The following is a 19,685-nucleotide window of genomic DNA, read 5'->3' as shown; positions in this document are numbered from 1 at the left end:
ACACTGCCATCTTGATGGGGGTAAGTGTGATCTTGAGGAGTGTAAAGCAGCATTTCGGTTAGAAAATGGGAGCTCTTCCTAAGAGCAGCGCTATTTCTGGGAGAAAAGGAGCTCTACTGGGCATACAAATGGTGTATCTGTGATAAAATGCCACATTTCTGAAAGAAACTGTCCTCTTGCGGAGTGTAATGCTGTATGTTCCGGAGGAAATGGGAAATATTCAGCAGAGTCCTGGTATTTCTGGGAGAAGAGGTCTGATGTGGGGGGGGGAGGGTGATGTATCTGTGAGAAAGCTGGTGTTTCTGGGAGAAAATGCCAGGTATTGGTGAGGAAACAGATGCTAGAGAGGGAAAAGGCCATCCCTTTGGGAGAGAAGTGGTATTTCTGGGAGAAAATGCCCCAAATCGGGGAGTAAGTGTCTCCTGTTTCTCCGGAGGAAAGAATCCACACCTCTCCACTTTCTGTAACGTCCTCTCTGAAAGCACAACGTGTGTCGCTCCTGGAACTTCTAGCTGCCTTATTAGAGAGGCTTTTCCCTTCTACTCTGTTCGTCACAGAATGCTGATGTGTAGCATCGGAAAATCAGGGAAAAACGAAATGTCGCTAGGAATCAAGGGTTAAGAATGAGAGAGAAGCGTAGTGCAGAATGCATGGACACAAGGAGAAGTCAGAACCGCTCCTTTGCGATGTGCGCAGAAGAAGCCGCTCGTCCGAGAGAAGCATCCGGCTGAAGTCGCTCTTTCTCGGCATGCGAGAGAGACGAGACCGCTGCTGAAGGCTGAAAGCGGCATTCGGGGAGAACCGCGATTTAACGGGCAGCAAGTGCAAACTCTCCGTAGCGGTTAACAGAGGGTGGCGCTGTCCACCCACGAGAGCGAATTAGCGAAATTGCGATGCCGAGAACGTGCGAATTCAGCAGCATGCATTGCCTGAAAACAGGTTTTTTTTTCTCCGGAGGAAAGAATCCACACCTCTCCACTTTCTGTAACGTCCTACCTGAAAGCAGAATGTGTGTCTCTCCTGGAACTTCTAGCTGCCTTTTTAGAGGGGCTTTTCCCTTCTACTCTGTTCGTCACAGAATGCTGAAGTTTAGCATCGGAAAAACAGAGAAAAACGAAATGTCGGTCGGAATCAAGGGTTAAGAATGAGAGAGAAGCGTAGTGCAGAATGCATGGACAGAAGGAGAAGTCAGAACCGCTCCTTTGCGATGTGCGCAGAAGAAGCCGCTCGTCCGAGAAAAGCATCCGGCTGAAGTCGCCCTTTCTCGGCATCCGAGAGAGAAAGACAAGACCGCTGTTGAAGTCTGGAAGTGGTATTCGGGTAGAAAAGCCATGTAACGTGCAGCAACTGCAAACTCTCCGTAGAGATAATGTCATTGGATTGGAGAAATGTGGTATTTCGGGGAGATAATGTCCTAATTTGGGGAGAAGATGCCGTTCTGTGAGGGGGAAGCATGCATTTCTGAGAGAAAATCTCCTATTTAGGGTGAAAGTGTCATCTTGCTAACGAACTTCATGGAGAAATTATGAGGTATTTTTATGAAACCTGGTATTCCCTGGAAAGAGTACATCTGTGATCAAATGAGATATTTCTGGGAGGGAACATCTGATGTGGGGTTGGGAAGGTGATGTATGTGTGAGAAAGCTGGTGTTTCTGGGAGAAAATGCCAGGTATTGGTAAGGAAACAGATGCTAGAGAGGGAAAAGGCCATCCCTTTGGGAGAGAAGTGGTATTTCTGGGAGAAAATGCCCCAAATCGGGGAGTAAGTGTCCTCCTGAGGCGTGTCATGGAGTAGATTTGGGAGGAAATGGAGGTGTTTCAAAGAGTAGCGGCACTTCTGGGAGAAAATGTCCTCAGTGGGAAAGACAATGTCCTCTTGAGGGAAGAAAACAGGTCTTTCTTACAGCAAATGTCATCCCATTGGGAGAAAATCTCCTCTCTTGGGGAGAAAAGTGGTCTTTCTGAGAGAAGGTGTCCTCTTCTTGGCTGCAAGTGTCCCATTTGGCATTGTCATGGAGGCTTTTTGGGGAGAAAGCGTGTGGCAGTTGTAAGAGAAGGGGTATTTCTGGGAGCAAATCTCCTCTTTTTGGAAGAGAAGGTGAAATTTCCAAGGGAAAAGTGGCATTTCTGGGAGGAAATGACATAGCTGGGGGAGAAAAGTGGGAACCGGTGGGAAAGAATATCTCGTACTGGAGAGCAACGGTGGTCTTTTTGGTGTGCCAAGTGGTCTCTTGGGGAGAAAACGTGGTACATAGGGGAGACAATGTCCTCTGGAGGAGTGTCAAGCAGTATTTGGGAGAGCAAACGTCAGGTATTTCTCGGAAACCGGCTGTTTCTGGGAGATAGTAGCAGACTTGGTTGGAAAATGACAGGTGTTTGTGAGAAAGCTGGTATTTTGGGAAAAAAAGGCCGTTTTTTTAAAGAATAAGCTGGCACTTCTGGGAGAATATGTCCCATCTTTGGGAGAAAACGGGTGTATGTGGGAGAAAATGTCGTGTATTTGGGAGAAAGCTGGTGTATGTGGGAGAAAAGGCCATTGTGATGGGAGTCAGTGTGATCTTGAGGAGTGGACAGCAGTATTCTTGAGATGAAACGTGAGGTATTTCTAAGAGTCCTGGTATTTCTGGGAGAAAATGTCTTGTTTTGGAGAGCCAAAGTCCCATTTTGGGGGCAGAAGCTGGTATTTCTGTGACACTGCCATCTTGATGGGGGTAAGTGTGATCTTGAGGAGTGTAAAGCAGCATTTCGGTTAGAAAATGGGAGCTCTTCCTAAGAGCAGCGCTATTTCTGGGAGAAAAGGAGCTCTACTGGGCATACAAATGGTGTATCTGTGATAAAATGCCACATTTCTGAAAGAAACTGTCCTCTTGCGGAGTGTAATGCTGTATGTTCCGGAGGAAATGGGAAATATTCAGCAGAGTCCTGGTATTTCTGGGAGAAGAGGTCTGATGTGGGGGGGGGAGGGTGATGTATCTGTGAGAAAGCTGGTGTTTCTGGGAGAAAATGCCAGGTATTGGTGAGGAAACAGATGCTAGAGAGGGAAAAGGCCATCCCTTTGGGAGAGAAGTGGTATTTCTGGGAGAAAATGCCCCAAATCGGGGAGTAAGTGTCTCCTGTTTCTCCGGAGGAAAGAATCCACACCTCTCCACTTTCTGTAACGTCCTCTCTGAAAGCACAACGTGTGTCGCTCCTGGAACTTCTAGCTGCCTTATTAGAGAGGCTTTTCCCTTCTACTCTGTTCGTCACAGAATGCTGATGTGTAGCATCGGAAAATCAGGGAAAAACGAAATGTCGCTAGGAATCAAGGGTTAAGAATGAGAGAGAAGCGTAGTGCAGAATGCATGGACACAAGGAGAAGTCAGAACCGCTCCTTTGCGATGTGCGCAGAAGCCGCTCGTCCGAGAGAAGCATCCGGCTGAAGTCGCTCTTTCTCGGCATGCGAGAGAGACGAGACCGCTGCTGAAGGCTGAAAGCGGCATTCGGGGAGAACCGCGATTTAACGGGCAGCAAGTGCAAACTCTCCGTAGCGGTTAACAGAGGGTGGCGCTGTCCACCCACGAGAGCGAATTAGCGAAATTGCGATGCCGAGAACGTGCGAATTCAGCAGCATGCATTGCCTGAAAACAGGTTTTTTTTTCTCCGGAGGAAAGAATCCACACCTCTCCACTTTCTGTAACGTCCTACCTGAAAGCAGAATGTGTGTCTCTCCTGGAACTTCTAGCTGCCTTTTTAGAGGGGCTTTTCCCTTCTACTCTGTTCGTCACAGAATGCTGAAGTTTAGCATCGGAAAAACAGAGAAAAACGAAATGTCGGTCGGAATCAAGGGTTAAGAATGAGAGAGAAGCGTAGTGCAGAATGCATGGACAGAAGGAGAAGTCAGAACCGCTCCTTTGCGATGTGCGCAGAAGAAGCCGCTCGTCCGAGAAAAGCATCCGGCTGAAGTCGCCCTTTCTCGGCATCCGAGAGAGAAAGACAAGACCGCTGTTGAAGTCTGGAAGTGGTATTCGGGTAGAAAAGCCATGTAACGTGCAGCAACTGCAAACTCTCCGTAGAGATAATGTCATTGGATTGGAGAAATGTGGTATTTCGGGGAGATAATGTCCTAATTTGGGGAGAAGATGCCGTTCTGTGAGGGGGAAGCATGCATTTCTGAGAGAAAATCTCCTATTTAGGGTGAAAGTGTCATCTTGCTAACGAACTTCATGGAGAAATTATGAGGTATTTTTATGAAACCTGGTATTCCCTGGAAAGAGTACATCTGTGATCAAATGAGATATTTCTGGGAGGGAACATCTGATGTGGGGTTGGGAAGGTGATGTATGTGTGAGAAAGCTGGTGTTTCTGGGAGAAAATGCCAGGTATTGGTAAGGAAACAGATGCTAGAGAGGGAAAAGGCCATCCCTTTGGGAGAGAAGTGGTATTTCTGGGAGAAAATGCCCCAAATCGGGGAGTAAGTGTCCTCCTGAGGCGTGTCATGGAGTAGATTTGGGAGGAAATGGAGGTGTTTCAAAGAGTAGCGGCACTTCTGGGAGAAAATGTCCTCAGTGGGAAAGACAATGTCCTCTTGAGGGAAGAAAACAGGTCTTTCTTACAGCAAATGTCATCCCATTGGGAGAAAATCTCCTCTCTTGGGGAGAAAAGTGGTCTTTCTGAGAGAAGGTGTCCTCTTCTTGGCTGCAAGTGTCCCATTTGGCATTGTCATGGAGGCTTTTTGGGGAGAAAGCGTGTGGCAGTTGTAAGAGAAGGGGTATTTCTGGGAGCAAATCTCCTCTTTTTGGAAGAGAAGGTGAAATTTCCAAGGGAAAAGTGGCATTTCTGGGAGGAAATGACATAGCTGGGGGAGAAAAGTGGGAACCGGTGGGAAAGAATATCTCGTACTGGAGAGCAACGGTGGTCTTTTTGGTGTGCCAAGTGGTCTCTTGGGGAGAAAACGTGGTACATAGGGGAGACAATGTCCTCTGGAGGAGTGTCAAGCAGTATTTGGGAGAGCAAACGTCAGGTATTTCTCGGAAACCGGCTGTTTCTGGGAGATAGTAGCAGACTTGGTTGGAAAATGACAGGTGTTTGTGAGAAAGCTGGTATTTTGGGAAAAAAAGGCCGTTTTTTTAAAGAATAAGCTGGCACTTCTGGGAGAATATGTCCCATCTTTGGGAGAAAACGGGTGTATGTGGGAGAAAATGTCGTGTATTTGGGAGAAAGCTGGTGTATGTGGGAGAAAAGGCCATTGTGATGGGAGTCAGTGTGATCTTGAGGAGTGGACAGCAGTATTCTTGAGATGAAACGTGAGGTATTTCTAAGAGTCCTGGTATTTCTGGGAGAAAATGTCTTGTTTTGGAGAGCCAAAGTCCCATTTTGGGGGCAGAAGCTGGTATTTCTGTGACACTGCCATCTTGATGGGGGTAAGTGTGATCTTGAGGAGTGTAAAGCAGCATTTCGGTTAGAAAATGGGAGCTCTTCCTAAGAGCAGCGCTATTTCTGGGAGAAAAGGAGCTCTACTGGGCATACAAATGGTGTATCTGTGATAAAATGCCACATTTCTGAAAGAAACTGTCCTCTTGCGGAGTGTAATGCTGTATGTTCCGGAGGAAATGGGAAATATTCAGCAGAGTCCTGGTATTTCTGGGAGAAGAGGTCTGATGTGGGGGGGGGAGGGTGATGTATCTGTGAGAAAGCTGGTGTTTCTGGGAGAAAATGCCAGGTATTGGTGAGGAAACAGATGCTAGAGAGGGAAAAGGCCATCCCTTTGGGAGAGAAGTGGTATTTCTGGGAGAAAATGCCCCAAATCGGGGAGTAAGTGTCTCCTGTTTCTCCGGAGGAAAGAATCCACACCTCTCCACTTTCTGTAACGTCCTCTCTGAAAGCACAACGTGTGTCGCTCCTGGAACTTCTAGCTGCCTTATTAGAGAGGCTTTTCCCTTCTACTCTGTTCGTCACAGAATGCTGATGTGTAGCATCGGAAAATCAGGGAAAAACGAAATGTCGCTAGGAATCAAGGGTTAAGAATGAGAGAGAAGCGTAGTGCAGAATGCATGGACACAAGGAGAAGTCAGAACCGCTCCTTTGCGATGTGCGCAGAAGCCGCTCGTCCGAGAGAAGCATCCGGCTGAAGTCGCTCTTTCTCGGCATGCGAGAGAGACGAGACCGCTGCTGAAGGCTGAAAGCGGCATTCGGGGAGAACCGCGATTTAACGGGCAGCAAGTGCAAACTCTCCGTAGCGGTTAACAGAGGGTGGCGCTGTCCACCCACGAGAGCGAATTAGCGAAATTGCGATGCCGAGAACGTGCGAATTCAGCAGCATGCATTGCCTGAAAACAGGTTTTTTTTTCTCCGGAGGAAAGAATCCACACCTCTCCACTTTCTGTAACGTCCTACCTGAAAGCAGAATGTGTGTCTCTCCTGGAACTTCTAGCTGCCTTTTTAGAGGGGCTTTTCCCTTCTACTCTGTTCGTCACAGAATGCTGAAGTTTAGCATCGGAAAAACAGAGAAAAACGAAATGTCGGTCGGAATCAAGGGTTAAGAATGAGAGAGAAGCGTAGTGCAGAATGCATGGACAGAAGGAGAAGTCAGAACCGCTCCTTTGCGATGTGCGCAGAAGAAGCCGCTCGTCCGAGAAAAGCATCCGGCTGAAGTCGCCCTTTCTCGGCATCCGAGAGAGAAAGACAAGACCGCTGTTGAAGTCTGGAAGTGGTATTCGGGTAGAAAAGCCATGTAACGTGCAGCAACTGCAAACTCTCCGTAGAGATAATGTCATTGGATTGGAGAAATGTGGTATTTCGGGGAGATAATGTCCTAATTTGGGGAGAAGATGCCGTTCTGTGAGGGGGAAGCATGCATTTCTGAGAGAAAATCTCCTATTTAGGGTGAAAGTGTCATCTTGCTAACGAACTTCATGGAGAAATTATGAGGTATTTTTATGAAACCTGGTATTCCCTGGAAAGAGTACATCTGTGATCAAATGAGATATTTCTGGGAGGGAACATCTGATGTGGGGTTGGGAAGGTGATGTATGTGTGAGAAAGCTGGTGTTTCTGGGAGAAAATGCCAGGTATTGGTAAGGAAACAGATGCTAGAGAGGGAAAAGGCCATCCCTTTGGGAGAGAAGTGGTATTTCTGGGAGAAAATGCCCCAAATCGGGGAGTAAGTGTCCTCCTGAGGCGTGTCATGGAGTAGATTTGGGAGGAAATGGAGGTGTTTCAAAGAGTAGCGGCACTTCTGGGAGAAAATGTCCTCAGTGGGAAAGACAATGTCCTCTTGAGGGAAGAAAACAGGTCTTTCTTACAGCAAATGTCATCCCATTGGGAGAAAATCTCCTCTCTTGGGGAGAAAAGTGGTCTTTCTGAGAGAAGGTGTCCTCTTCTTGGCTGCAAGTGTCCCATTTGGCATTGTCATGGAGGCTTTTTGGGGAGAAAGCGTGTGGCAGTTGTAAGAGAAGGGGTATTTCTGGGAGCAAATCTCCTCTTTTTGGAAGAGAAGGTGAAATTTCCAAGGGAAAAGTGGCATTTCTGGGAGGAAATGACATAGCTGGGGGAGAAAAGTGGGAACCGGTGGGAAAGAATATCTCGTACTGGAGAGCAACGGTGGTCTTTTTGGTGTGCCAAGTGGTCTCTTGGGGAGAAAACGTGGTACATAGGGGAGACAATGTCCTCTGGAGGAGTGTCAAGCAGTATTTGGGAGAGCAAACGTCAGGTATTTCTCGGAAACCGGCTGTTTCTGGGAGATAGTAGCAGACTTGGTTGGAAAATGACAGGTGTTTGTGAGAAAGCTGGTATTTTGGGAAAAAAAGGCCGTTTTTTTAAAGAATAAGCTGGCACTTCTGGGAGAATATGTCCCATCTTTGGGAGAAAACTGGTGTATGTGGGAGAAAATGTCGTGTATTTGGGAGAAAGCTGGTGTATGTGGGAGAAAAGGCCATTGTGATGGGAGTCAGTGTGATCTTGAGGAGTGGACAGCAGTATTCTTGAGATGAAACGTGAGGTATTTCTAAGAGTCCTGGTATTTCTGGGAGAAAATGTCTTGTTTTGTTTTATTGTTTTTAATATTTATATATTTTTTATGTTGCAATTTCAAGGAAACACTTCGATAGAAATTGCTTTTAATTCTTTTGGCATACATAGAAGATGCGAAAATGCACATCATATTTTCACATGAATGTAGGAACACAAAAAAAGTTCAAAGCAGTAACTGATACACTCAATTATAACAGCTGCCCTTCCTGTGCAAGAAATGTAACTCAGCCCTTGGGCTAGATGCCATTCTGTGTCATTGATGTAAACCTGGCCGACAGTACAAATACTCTGAATTTAAAATGGCATGACTAAAAATGGAGTCTTTCCTCTAGCTTTTAAGTTTTAAGAAACATAAAATATGTACGTATGCTTGGCAACTTTTCCTTTCATTATATACAAAAGTGACTCTCTCTAAAATAACTGTCAAACTAAGAGGGACTGTCAGAAACCTATCACAGGAGGTAATCTATTTGCTCAGGTTGCTGAAGAGCAATGAAAAAGTAGATATTGAGTTTCAGTTTTCAGCACATACATTAAAGTCCCATGCCTGTAATTAGGTCTCCTACCTTCCAAATAGAATTTTAAAAAAGTTTGATACATGATTATTTTAAATTATTTTTCTATAATTGGTTAGTGGTATTGTGGAACACATATTTAAGGATGAGTAAGATTAGAAATCCAAAAAGTGTAAAATTCCATGCAAACTCAATTAAGTTTCAAGGACATTTCCATCAGAAAGAATGGAAATGAAGAAAGAACGGAGCCCCCAGGCTGGTTGTTGAGTGAGAATTACTGCTTACCCAGCATCCGTTTGCTTCATCAAATGTCCCCCATCTGCTCACAGAAACCTGTCTGAGATGCTTTTCTGAAGAATATTTGGCAGCATGTTTCCCAGGGCTGATGCCTAGAGGAGAGGGTTACATGGAGACTTGCTGTCTATCTTGATGGCAAACCCCTCCTAAGTAGGAATCCAGAGCTGGTGACTCACTTTGTAGTCTTGTATAGGTCTGGGGCAAGACAACATTATGGCAGTGGGGAGATATTCATGGTCAGGCTGGACAGGCCTCTGAGGTCTCTGACCTCTGTGGGTGTCCCTGTTCATTACTGGGGAATTGGACTCAATGGTCTGTAAGAGTCCCTTCCCACTCAAAAAAAAATTCTACGATTCTATGATTCTATGAATATTCCTGGTTTTATTACAAGTACAAATACTGATAAAGCCTACATTCAAATTGTTTATTCCTTGCTTTTGGAGAAGCTAAGACACTAGCATTAGGAGTTTTAATCAACGTAGATAATAGCTTGTCAGTTGTTATGCACAGTGGTACGTGCACCCAGTTTGAAATTTCAGTGCCATTAATGTTTTTAATTTTTTAAGTGATATGACACAGTACATGCAATCAACAATAATGAACATACCATGGTTCAGGACCCCTGATCTCTCAGCTAGTAATTTAAAATATTTTCATGTGTAGAGACAAGACAAGTATTATGTCCTAAATGGAGTCTAGGTCCCCAGCACTATTTCTCTCTCTATTTGATCCCTAAAAACAACTGTTTTCTTGCCAAAGATTTTGCATCGTTAAATCTCCTTTCTGAAACAATGAATATTGTCTAGTTGCAGGCCACTTTTTCAAACCTGTGGACATTCCCTTTGCTTCTACTTCTTTAAGCAACCTGCAGTTGCAATACACTTTTGCAGTACAGTCTTGAACCTCTTTATTCCTTGTTTTTCAGTCACCATGGGCTGTGTCTGTGCTGTCTTTGTAACCAGGAGCAGGGAATGACCTCTGTTCTCCCAGTCAGTTTTCTCAACACATCTACTGGTGTGGATGAAGCAAGCAAAGGCAACAAGAAAAGCAAATACAATTATACTAGCAAGCAGGAGTATCATTTATTATAGATGATAATCACATGTTGGTTTGTCACTCGGTGTGTTTAATCAACGACTTTCTTTTTGAAATAACAGTGAAGATAAAAGAAAAGTTCAAATAGGATTCCTACATGTCTCGTTTTCATTAAAGATTAGATCTGCTACAACACGATGAACTGAGGATAATATAATGTAACGTCCAAACACTTTGTTTCAAGTAATGTTAACACTGAATGAAAGGTATACAGGCTTCAATGAAATTAGGAAGTTGAGGCCTAGTTGAATGCTATTTGTTGTTGAATGGTATTTGTGACAGTGTTGAAAGAAATGGCTGATGTTATTGTAAAGTTACAGTCTGTCATCTATGAAAAACGGTGTTCTGCACAGGTCTGTGAGTGTTAGAAATGGGCTTTCTTGAAGAGCTGTCTTTATGGAAAAGGAGGCATTGCTTGCAAACTGGTAAATTGGGAAAAAAAAAAAAAAAAAAAGTAACATTTCTGATTTCCAATTTAGTTATTAGAAAATCCCCATCATCTCTCTTTATATTATATGAATACTCCATGGTGTCCTTGGGATGACAAGATGCCTGTACTGCTATTTAGATATGCACAAATACAACAAATCCATGGGCAGATCTTTCCCCTACTGCATTTTTTTAATGTATTTCTTTATTGCTAAACTAAAAGGAAAATAATAGTAGAAAAAATTCAATCACCTTAATCAGCACATGCATGTCTTAAAAATCTTTTTCTTGCTCTGACTGGTTTGAGAGCCTATTGTACTGAGAAGCAAAAACAGATTACAAGTAAAACACATAAAACAGAATACAAGCATGTCTATTTCTAAGTTCTCTGGTACTCAAAAATCTAAATACCTATTCATGTAGCTGCATTCATTGCTTTAAGTCATTAGCCAAAAGTAAATACGTAAGGAGAAACAGAGACAAAATTGACTTTATAAGAAGAAAATATATTTTAATATTCAAAATATTCTAAGTCACCATGCTGCCCTTTGAAGACAGCATTCATGTCTCATCTTGATCATGCTGACAAGCATCTCACGGGTATCTGCTTTCACTTACGTTGATTGTACAGTTTAGTATCTGTAATACTGAAAAGACCTGATGGGAAATGTTACCTTCCAAATTTTGCTCTGTGTATATGCATTTCCTATTTAAACCCTCACTCAGCAAGAGAAGGAAAAACACTTCTCAGTTTCAGTGTAAGTGCCCCATGGAATTTTCTACAGGAAAAATATCACTTTAGATCTGTCAGACAATAACATTTTATTACCTCAAGGATGTTATCTGAACCTGAGGTCTAATATCTAAATGAACTGCAGTTCAGATTATTTGAGATTTAGCAGAAAGACAGAGGGATGGAAAGTTTCATAGAAAGATTCTATGGGGAGAAGTCTCATTCATTTATTGTGGATAAATATGATGAAAAGGTATTCATATACCAAGTTTTAATAACTGTATGGTTAACAGGAGGAACAGTAGACAGCTTTGAGCAGTAGCTGACATACAGAACAGGAGAGTTGGAAGAGTAATATTTCCAAGAAGATTAATTTAATTTAAAGGCAGAATGTTTTTTGGCTATTGGAAAGTTCTCTGTTGTGTTGAGCAAAAGGATATATATACTGGCTGAAAATAAACCTGTAAAAGTGAGGTAATGCATTTACTAAAACAACAATAATTGCTATATCAGGATGGATCATATATTAAAGGCAATAAAACTCTGATTAATAGCTGTCAGGTTATTTCTTTATTTTTCTCAAATATTTATTTGAGCGCAACATACTATAAATACTTTAAAGAAAATGTTTATCTTATATTTGTACATGATTGCACTCAGTAATACATGGAAGAGCAGCCACTGAAGTGGGAGGATCATAAGCCCAATGTATGTGAAGAGAGAGAGCAATAAATTTGATTCTTCTCAGCATTTTTCTGTTACAGGTTTTGAGAAACTTGTTAGATTTTAGTACCTGTAAATGTAAATGAAACCAACATAAAATACCATACATAACCTTATTACTTTAAATAACATAGAAAATATGGATTGGAAGACTCGTGTGCATGTTCTTTTTTTCTGTCTTAGACCTGAATAAAGCTGTAAAGAAGAAATTAATGCTCTAGTAAGTCACTGTCAACTCTTGCAAGTCCATTTGGGAGAAAATTTGACACTCCATTTTTTTTTTCTTGTTGTCCTTCTATCTCCTACTCTCCTTTTTGTGTATGTTTATTATTTGCCTCATTTCTGTGAAAACAAATCAGGCTCCATTAATAAAAGCAAAAACTGTTTAAGGCCATCCATCTTACTCATTCTCCTCAAAGGTTTGCTGCCACTTGTTCTATCACAGAGGACTGCAAAACTTTTTTGCTCCACATTGTTACCCTCTAAAGATAAAATGAATAAATTGCTTAAGAAGATGTTGAAAGACTCTTAATGGTGCATTTATGATCATAACATACGTATTTGTGAGACCTAAGAATTTTTATTCATTCTATTTTTGTTCGATGTAAAATCAAGATTAACTTCTTAGATTTTCTGGACATCCTCGTTGTATAAATTTAATTTTTTACTCCTTTTCCTTGTACAACTTCTGAAATCTGACAGTAAGAACATTTTTATTTTTGTCTCAAACCTCTTTTTTATTCTTTGTCCATCTATTTTTTTTTTCCCCCTATGATGCTTCTTATAACTTTACCAATTACTTTGTGTTCCATTTCATTACGTTATTTATTTTTGCTTTTTCTTTAGGGCAGGATATGTCTACTGCTATGCATCTGCACAGTTCCTACAATGGAGCTTTGATCCTGGTTGGATTGCTTAAGTGCCATTAACATAAACGTGGTTAACAAAAATAGTAGTTTCAGCTTAGTATTTTTCATGCTAAATCAGGTTCAAAACTAGAAGAATAAAAGTTTTTTTGTAAGAAACATAAACATCCATGTTGATTTCATAAGTGAAACTGATTCTGTTTTTGAAGAGCGGAAGAAATTTAAATAATTCATCTGAAAGCAAAGTTCACTTCTGTTTTTATATTCTCAGAAGTGAATCATCAGATTAAACTAGCATGCCACAGTTTAGTGGTAAACCTCTAACACTACCAAATCTACAAATGTAGATTTTGCTTTAATGTCACAGGCAGCAGAATGTAATCAACTAACAAACAAAACAAGGAAACAGAAAATTCACATCCAAATAAACCAGAAAGAGGAGTTTATAGACACTCTACAGAACTGTTAGCTGTGCTATGCTTTTCAAAAGCTGGAATTTGTCCTACAGACATCTCAGAAGTTGCACATCTGTCCAAGAAGAATCATTGCACTTTATTTCTACTGTACATGTTTATCTTATATCTTATTCTTCATTACTGTTATGTACTATGCAAAATACATAAAGAAAAAAAGCAGTAATCAAACTATACCTACTGTGAGCAGGGCTTTGTGAAGGCTGCAGTACTGTACAGAAGAAAGCCTTGAACAGATCTATCTCAAATTCAGGGTAATAATACATTTATTTCCTACCCACATTGCTCATGTAATCCACCAACTATTTTAGGAACGCCTAGATTCTTAAAAATACAGAAATTAAAGTGATTTCCTGATCAACCCTTACAGAAAGACACAAGTTTAAACATGAAAGCAACTATGAATGCTTTGGAGAGAAACAAATAGAATGTAATGTTAATAATCCCTGTAATGTTAATAAGCTAAATAACAGTTTCAAAGTTTAGTATCTTGATGCTTTACGGAGCTCCCATAAAATGGCTCTGAGCCATCCCTTTCTAATGATTTTGCACACCCACGCAACTTGCTCTGTGGGGATGGAAGATAACAGGATTTAGATCCTCGACACACTACAATTGATTTAACAATAAATATTGTCTATCCTAGTTTTGGGTTACTATAAGATGAAAGCAAAAATGTATATACTGATCTACTGGTTTTCTTTTAAAAAACATTCATCTGATGCTGAAGGCTAATTCTGTAAAGCTGAAACTTAAATCCCAGCAGAAACAGGTTCCCAGATATTAAAAACAAACAAACAAACAAACAAAATCATAAAAGTATGTATAATGAAATCTTTAGGCATGTGACAAACTTTGTTTTATATATTATATGATTTCAGAACATCTGTCACACACACTCACAAACTTTCCTTAGAAGGAGAAGCAGAAGTTTAGATGATGATAAAGTTATGTTCTTACCACATTAGAAGGTTCCAATTTCTTCCTTCTAGCAAGGTCAGTGATATTATTGCCATTGTAGTTGATGCTCTCCATACAGCCTTTGAAATTTTTTCTGCTGTTAGAACTTGGCTTCCCAGAAAAAGGCATGCCTCCAAAGGTTATCTTTGAATGTATCAGAAAATGAAAGACAGTTACTGGAGGACAAGGGCTTAGAATTTTTGCTTACTAGAAAAAGAAAGTATCAAACAAGTACTGGAAAAGTAGGAAAAAGTCTATGATGAAGTCATGACTGCAAATATTTTTGGTGGTAAATTGTATCTGTTATTAGGTTTTCCCAAATACAGAGAAAATATGTATCACAGTTACATATAGACTGTAACGAAGAGAAGGTCTCTAAAAGGAATGCAGTTTTAAATGCTCGGCAGAGCAAAATGTCAGTATTGTTAAGAAACAAGAATTTGTTGGCCAAAGAATGTGCTGTCTGTCTGATCTTGGAGAAGAAAAGTCTGCCTTTCTTTACAAACCTGAATGCAGAAAGTTTGAGAAGTAAAGGTGCCCAGTAAAACCTATTTCAACATGTAGACTGAAACAAACATTAAAATAAGAAAAAATCTACTAAATCAAAAGGGAAGAAGGAAAGTGTTGCTTTATGTAGAACATCCATCAGTCTGGTAGAGTGTCAGAAGTGAGAAGTGGTTGGTGGCAAGTCAGGAAAATAATTCTTCTCTATTATGATGCTAAAACTAACTAAAAATTGATGATAAGAAAAGAGAAGCAACTGGCACCTATAGAGAGCTTCCCTGTTACAATATTAGCCTAGAACATGGCTTTGAGAGCACAGGGTTGTCAGCAAAAATGAGTCTGAGGGCAGGAGGGAAAACGTGAAAGAGCAAAAATGTTACAGCATTTACAAAAATACATTGTTGGGGAAAAATAATTCCCTCCTCCCCCTTCACCCCCCTTCCATATTATAGTATGTATATAGTTATCTTAATCAAAAAAGTAACCAAGGAACAAAGGCTATAAAATACAGGTGTTGTGCTGTTTCCTGTTCAATCATCCCTTCCCTAGGGAACAATCTAAATACTAAATACTATTACTAAAATTCTGAAAAATGAAAGTAGTATTTCTGACCCTTATTACTACTTGGGAGAAAAAGGAGATATCATATGAAGGACTTGGAATGGGAAACTCGAAGTTACTGTAGACAAATTGTTGGATAGCAAAAAATACAGTGAGTTGTGGCCAGTTTACCAGGCAAAACGTTTACTCTTTACATATTAAATTGCATGGACAAGACAGTGTTATACTACTTGGCATGCCCAGAATGGGAAAAAGCAGATTTCAATTCAAAACTTAAATATCAATAATAAATGGAGACAATTGCGAATTAATTTCTTTTTTATTTAGTTTAAAAACAAAAACAACAGCACAAAAATGTTTCTAAAAATCTGTTTTTACTCATGACTGGAAAATCCAAATGTGATTTCCATGCATCTCGTGGGCCTGAGATAAAGACAATTTAAAAGGAAAGAAAGAAAAAAAAAGGGGGGGGGGGGGAAGCTATGATGGTAATGTTTAATATTTGTGTGGGGGGTGAAAGGTGTACTTGAGTTGCCTAAGCACAAGCTTCTACTGCTATTGGTGATACCTGGGGTAGTGTGCCTTAGTAACCTCTGCTTTCTGCTTGAGGAGGTATGCATCTCTATAAATTCTCTGCCATTTCTGCCAACACCATGGGAGTGCTGCAGATATCTAGGGGTTCTTAAATGTTGTTGTTAGGGGAACACGGTAATTTCTGGAGCTAATGGTAGCTCAGGGATCTCCAGCTCTGCTGACTGTAATAGTAGCTTGAACACCTAACTCATGTGCAGATATCTGAATTTAGATGTATTAATCTGAAACCAAATTCCACCTGAAGAGTTTCGGTCGAAGAAACCTGCTTGACAAGTCTGTCCAGGTTTAAAGTGGGGCTTTTTCTTAGAGGTCAACACATACGAGGAGGAGCTGAGGTTGGCTCAGTGCAGAGCAGAGGAGCTGAGGGGAGGCCTGATGGCGGCTGCAGCTCCTCACAGGGAGCGGAGGGGCAGCGCTGAGCTCTGCTCTGTGTGACAGCGACAGGGCCCGAGGGAACGGCATGGAGCTGTGTCAGGGGAGGGCAGCTGGGGCTCAGGGAAAGGGGCTGCACCACAGGGCGGTGGGCATGGAACGGGATGCACAGGGCTGTGGGCACGGCCCAAGTGCTGGAGTTCAGAACTCTCAGACGTTGGGTTTGATTTTGGGTGGTGCTGAGTGGAGCTAGGGGTTGGACTCCATGATCCTTGTGGGTCCCTTCCGACTTGGGTTATTTTATGATTGATTTTTTTCTTTTTTTTTTTCTTACACGATAGGAAAAAAGCACCTGTCTGTTGATAAGAATAGTCACAACAAGGTCTAGCCAAAAACAAATTGTCAAAGTGCCAGATTAGAGGAAAAAAAAAAAGGAAGTGCTAAAGGTTTCTGGCAGAAGGAAATAGATTGTATCAGCTGCAAAAGCTGAGATTTCTGAGTTGAAGTCTGAATTGTGCTTTCTGAAGTTTAGTAAATCATGCTGTTTTGATGCTCAGATTTGAAATTAAAAAATGGAAGAGTCAGATAAGACTGTAATATATTGATGCATGTTTAAAACACAGAAGTACTTCCCATAAGCTTTACTTGTCTTGGTTTACCAGGTACCCAGGGAAGGAGTGTTACGTTATTAATACAAACAGTTCAGAAAATGGTTTAGCTACGTGCATCTTGCTAGTCTCTGCATTTATGGCAGCAGCAGTCTCATAAAAGAGGACCATCAGTATCATGAAGCACAATTTGTCTTTCTGTTTTTTCTACTTCGTTGTCACTTGTATTTCAAGCATCAAAATTAAGCTATAAAAGGTGATTAAGCATACTGGTAGCTGTCCAATGCGCTATTATACCATTTATTAAATAGCTTTATTTTTATTTCCCAATTTTTAGGTTTAAATGAAAATAAGGAAAATAAGTGAAATAGAATTGGAAGAAGATTGTGATTTGAAACTGGAAGGAGTAGTGATTTTTCAGTATCAGAAAATATGGCTACTTCATTATTTCTTAATTCTATTTTATATCTGTGGTTGAAATTAAACAATGGTGTCAAATTGTAAAATGATAGGGATTAATGTTACTGTAGTAGTACAACAGGATGAAATGAAGCCCAGATTATTTAAAACAAAGACAGTTGCAGTAATGCTGGTTTTCCATGAGAAGCCAAAATAATAGCGGTATTTAAAATATTTAAAAGCTGTTCTGTCTTTTACATCCATTTCATTACATTCTTGTATAATTTTTTATGGGGGGTGGGGGAGGAATCTTGCCTGGAGAAGCCTTACCAAAAACTGTATGGAAGAATGAAAGTTTCAATGCTAACCATTATCATCAGTCTAGTAGTCAGCAGAAAACACTTTCTTCACGTGTTATTTTCAAAGAAGCATTTTAGGGCTGTGGGACTCTTAACATTCTAACATGATAACCTTGGGTTAAAGAAACTGTTAATTCCCAACGTTTATGAAATCCCAGCATTCAGCAGAATGCGGGGAGAATTTGCACAGGGCTGGCATCAGTTGATAGAGCTCAACTCCCCAGGCTTCCTTCATTTGTGCCTGCATCTTTAGTCTGAATAGCTTCATGCACCTCTGCTGTGCCTGCAAGGCTGAGATTAGTTTTGACTTTTGTGGAAGTAAAGGAGAAAAAGGCATAAATCAGAAGATTTCAACATTTTTAAAAATATAAAATGTAACCTAGTGCAAAATATAAAATCTGTCAGCATTCCTCAGAGGTATGAGGCAGGTCAAAGGGATCCACAATCCACAAGCCTATGGATTGTACATAAGCTGCTCATTCAGTTTACGTGTTTGTCTTTTTCTTGGATGAGAAATAGTTGCTGTTTATTATTTCCTTAAATGCAACACAAGCATTTACTCATAATATCCAACCTGAGAACACCGTTCTTGTAACTGCTTATGAAAATCATAGATACAGAAATCAAAAGAAACTGTTTCAATCTGCTTGCATTTAAGGAAATAGGAAGTCTCTTTCCACCCTTGCGCATATTTAAGACTGTTTTCTGACAAACTGCTAGCTAAAGGCTTCAGTCTTCCTTTTTGTGCTTACTCCCTCAATGGAATAGCTGAGCTTTTGTAACTGTCCCTACTTTGAAGTTTTCTAGTGGATCCAGGTTGGTTTAAGTATCCTCTATTCCTCACTTCTTTCTTTTCTACCATTTTCTTCAAAAAGGAGCATGTTAAGAACATAAATTTCTATTCTGTTAAGAGTCTTCTCCTGCAGTTAGCTGGTTAGTAAATAATACTTTGCTTTCAGAAGACAGGAAATGGATTTGTGGTCATTCTAGATGTTTCTTATCAGGTAAACTCTCATATGTATGTGTTGGAGAAATTCTAATCAGTTCTTCAATAAAGGTATTATGAAAGCTCAGACAGACTGTTCTGTCATTATTTACCAAGAGATCTGTCTCTTCCTAAAAATAAACAAGACTTTTTGAATTAGGATGTAATTTCCTTTTAAACTGAAAAATTGGAGAAAGACATTTTCTCAAGGGGGAACTGCAGTGGTTGGAAAGAATCTCTGCAAGTCACTGAGTCTAACAAAGCTGGTTCCCTACAGTAAGTTACAGGAAAACGTCCAGATGAGTTTTGAATATCTCCAGAGGAGACTCCACCACCTCTCTGGGCAGTCTGTTCCTGGGCACTGTCACCCTCACAGTAAAGAAGTTCTTCCTTGTGTTCAAATGGAACGTCATTTATTCCAGTTTGTGTCCCCTGCTCCTTGTTCTGTCATTGGGCTCCACAGGCAAGAGCCTGGCCCCATCTGCTTGACTCCCACCCTTTTGGTATTTATAAGCATTGATAATATCCTCTCTCAGCCTTCTCTTCTTCAGGCTGAACAGCCCCAGGTCTCAGCCTTTCCTCATACAGGAGATGCTCCAGGCCCCTCATCATCTCCGTGGCCCTCCACTGGGCTCTCTCCAGAAGTTCTGTATTTCTTGAAGTGAGGAGCCCAGAACTGGACACAGCACTCCAGATGTGGCCTCACCAAGGTAGAGAAGAGAGGGGAGATCACCTCACTCAACCTGCTGGCCACATTCTTTTTAATGCATCCCAGGATACCATTGGCCTTCTTGACCACAAGGCCACATTGCTGGTTTGTGGTCACCCTGCCGTCTACAGGGACACCCAGGCCTTTCTCTGCAGTGCTTCTTTCCAGCAAGTCAGACCCTAACCTGTACTGATACATGCAGTTACTCTTCCCCAGATGTAGGACTCTGCACTTGCCCTTGTTGAACCTCATAAGGTTTTTTCTCTCCCTTTCCACCCTGTCCAGGTCTTGTTGAATGGCAGAAAGATAAAAACTGATCAATGCTTCTTGAGGGAAAATCCCAATGTATTTTAGGTGTATACAAGATTATGTAATACTGTGTGAATGTTGTTATGACTGGGTGACAGTTCACCGATCAGTTCACAGATGTTTTTGCTTCTCAATTGTTTTTACAAAATGTAAATAGTATTCATGAGAAGAGAATGTGATTGACTTC

The 19,685-nt window shown here is 41.0% G+C and overlaps 1 long non-coding RNA gene across 1 annotated transcript; it reads right to left on the bottom strand.

Annotated features, from left to right (window-relative positions):
* Positions 1-11,618: 11,618 nt before the first annotated feature.
* LOC149913959 (uncharacterized) lies at positions 11,619-19,327 on the bottom strand. The gene is made up of 3 exons (XR_016460701.1): positions 19,214-19,327; positions 14,099-14,242; positions 11,619-11,869 (listed from the first exon to the last, which is right to left on the bottom strand). It is a non-coding gene; the product is annotated as an uncharacterized LOC149913959 (long non-coding RNA).
* Positions 19,328-19,685: the final 358 nt, after the last annotated feature.

This window comes from Phasianus colchicus, chromosome 32, assembly GCF_987193195.1.
Source record: "Phasianus colchicus chromosome 32, bPhaCol1.hap1.1, whole genome shotgun sequence".
Lineage (NCBI taxonomy): Eukaryota > Metazoa > Chordata > Aves > Galliformes > Phasianidae > Phasianus > Phasianus colchicus.
The sequence above is the reverse complement of the archived record's forward strand: the minus strand, read 5'-3'. Positions and strand labels throughout refer to the sequence as shown.